Consider the following 2,894-nt stretch of genomic DNA (forward strand, 5'->3'; position numbering starts at 1 on the left):
ACCCCTGATTCAGTTCGTTTTCCCCTCTATCCATTTTTGCCAGCTGATAAAATTCCACAGACTGAAAAGCTGAAGGGTATACTCGAGAGACACAGGTTTGAAAGTGAGAACACTACAAAATACTAGTTTCAAAAAAAGACATTCGGGCGAACTCATGATCCTCACTCATTTAATTTCCAGGGAAAACTGATTTCCAGTGGAAAACAGGAGGGAAATACTAAACCATAAATTTTTCTGAAAAGAAAAAAACAGCATAAAAGGGCCGTCTTTCCTATGTCCTCGTCCATTGGACAAATATTTTGGGTTTTTAATCTCTTCTATCTGATGTATATATTCATGAACTCTCAGGAAGAAATATGATCAGATGTAAACTTTCTTTAAAAATCATAAAAACGGCTTTAGCTGCCATCTCGCGTCCCCGCGTGTGTGCGCCTAACCTCAGCTGGTCCGCCCGAGACCCCCCCCCGCCCCCGAGCGCCAACCCTAGTCCCCCCCCGTGGTCCCATTTGCGCTCCAACAAGATGAAAGAAACTATCACGAACCAGGAGAAACTCGCCAAATTGCAAGCACAGGTGCGCATTGGTGGGAAAGGAACTGCTCGCCGAAAGAAGGTGGTTCCTGGAACAGCTACAGCAGATGATAAAAAATCTTCAGTTCTCCTTAAAGAAGTTAGGGGTAAGCAATATCTCTGGTATTGAAGAAGTGAATATGTTCACAAACCAAGGAACAGTGATCCATTTTAACAACCCTAAAGTTCAGGCATCGCTGGCAGCGAACACTTTCACCGTTACAGGCCATGCTGAGACCAAGCAGCTGACAGAAATGCTACCCAGGATCTTAAACCAGCTTGGTGCAGACACTCTGACTAGTTTAAGAAGACTGGCTGAAGCTCTGCCCAAACAGTCCGTGGATGGAAAAGCACCACTTGCTACCGGAGAGGATGATGATGATGAAGTTCCAGATCTTGTGGAGAATTTTGATGAAGCTTCCAAGAATGAAGCAAACTGAATTGAGTCAACTTCTGAAGAAGATAAAACTTGAAGAAGTTACTGGGAGCTGCTATTTTATATTATGACTGCTTTTTAAAATTTTGTTCATGGATCTGATAAAATCTAGCTCTCTAATATTTTTAAGCCCAAGCCCCTTGGACACTGCAGCTCTTTTCAGTTTTTGCTTATACACAATTCATTCTTTGCAGCTAATTAAGCCGAAGAAGCCTGGGAATAAAGTTTGAAACAAGGTTAATAAAGTTCTTTGCCTAGGGAAAAAAAACCATAAAAACTTTCCTCGGATTTGTTACATTTTTTTTCAAGCCCAGTGTTTAGCGGGTTGTTTTTCGTTTTTCTTTTCAATTTTATTTATAGACATTACTCATCTTTAAAAAAAACAAAAAAAAAAAAACAAAAAAAACAACTTTTGCTTTTCTTTTTTCAAAACATCCCCCAGAGGAAGCACATATAATGAAAGCAAGCTCTTTATCTTCTGTTCATTTATATGTAAATACATAATGTGCACGCATGTTTTACATACTGTTTTCCATGGAGTTATGTTGTTTTCATTACTGTAAGCTTTCAGGGGTCTGGAAAGAGGGAGGGGAATCAATGCTTACCATAATCTTCCAAGAGCTGGCATGCATGTTGGTTTATCTTGCAATGAAGGACGCAGGGGCTTGCCATTCTCATGGGGCCCAAAGATAAGAACTCCTCCAGGTACACCAGGGAGAGACAACTTAGCAGCTCTAGCCTCACGTTTTCATTAAGGCCACGAACATCAGACGGAATAATCGTTTCATGAGTAGTAATGTTGTGATGTTGTTCCCTGTTAGGGACAAGACTCTCAGGTAGCCCCAGAAAGACTCTAGCCAATACAATTGTGTTTGACTATGTTTTAAGGCGTTGACATGCCGTGGAGCCAACCGTGGGCAGTCCTCTCATGAAAAGCACCTACCCGACAGAGGTCTTCTCAGAAAGCAACTCCTCCTCGGCCTCATGGCCCTTGGAAATGAAACTCAGAAGCCAGCAGAGGCCCCTCGGTTCACCCTGGAGTCCCTCCCCTTCCCGGGGTGACCTGGTGTCTTAGGGCGCTGGCCTTCCGACACTGGCCGTCCCCTCGGTTTCCGGAGAATCTAACACCGAAATCCCTCATAAGTTGGCCACTGGAAGGAGTAATCTTTGGTTATATGCAAAATTCAATTATGTGAACCCTCTCAGTGCATAAAGGAGGCTTCGCTATGTGCCCAGGGTTGATTAGCACCAATTTATGACTCTGCGTCATTCATATGAGAAAAGTAATTTAAGCTGAAGTGTTCATGGAAAAGAACGAGGTCCCCGTCCCCCCCGCTTCCCAGGGAACATTTCCCATTGAACAAGAGCTTCAGTGTCCTGGATGATTATCAGCCCAGAGAGGACAGAGGGGACAGAGCCCCACACCTGTGGGAGGGGCCGGGGGAACAGGTGGAGGAGTGAACCCAAGGAGGAAAAGCAATGCCGAAGCATGCTGAGCATGCTGAGCCCAGGAAGCAGCCGGATCCTCTAAAAGAGACACTGTCCTGTGAGAAAAAAGGAGCCACAGGCAAAGAAGCCCCCAGACAGCCACGCTGAGCCCCCTTTCCACAGGACAGGAGCAGCTCAGGTGTGGGTGGCCTGCCTGGAGGAGGAGGACCGTGGGGCAGTGAGAGGCTGCAGGTGAGAGTGCAGGACACCCCGGGGACAGGCTCGGCAGGTGCCCAGGGACAGGGACTGCTTCCATCAGAGAGGCCAGGCCACGGCCAAGCCCCCGGTGAGGAAGGCTGGAAGAAGCTATGTGGCCTGGGGTCAGTGTCCGGCTTCTCTCACACCGCAAAACTGGATTGGGAAGCAGAGCGACTAAGAACAGGCCGTGCTTCCATCTGGAGC

General features: G+C 46.4%; 1 pseudogene; it reads left to right on the forward strand.

The window, feature by feature from the left end:
* Positions 1–481: 481 nt before the first annotated feature.
* LOC112662670 (transcription factor BTF3-like) lies at positions 482–1,249 on the forward strand (annotated as a pseudogene).
* The last annotated feature ends 1,645 nt before the right edge of the window (positions 1,250–2,894 follow it).

Source organism: Canis lupus, chromosome 34 (genome assembly GCF_003254725.2).
Source record: "Canis lupus dingo isolate Sandy chromosome 34, ASM325472v2, whole genome shotgun sequence".
NCBI lineage: Eukaryota > Metazoa > Chordata > Mammalia > Carnivora > Canidae > Canis > Canis lupus.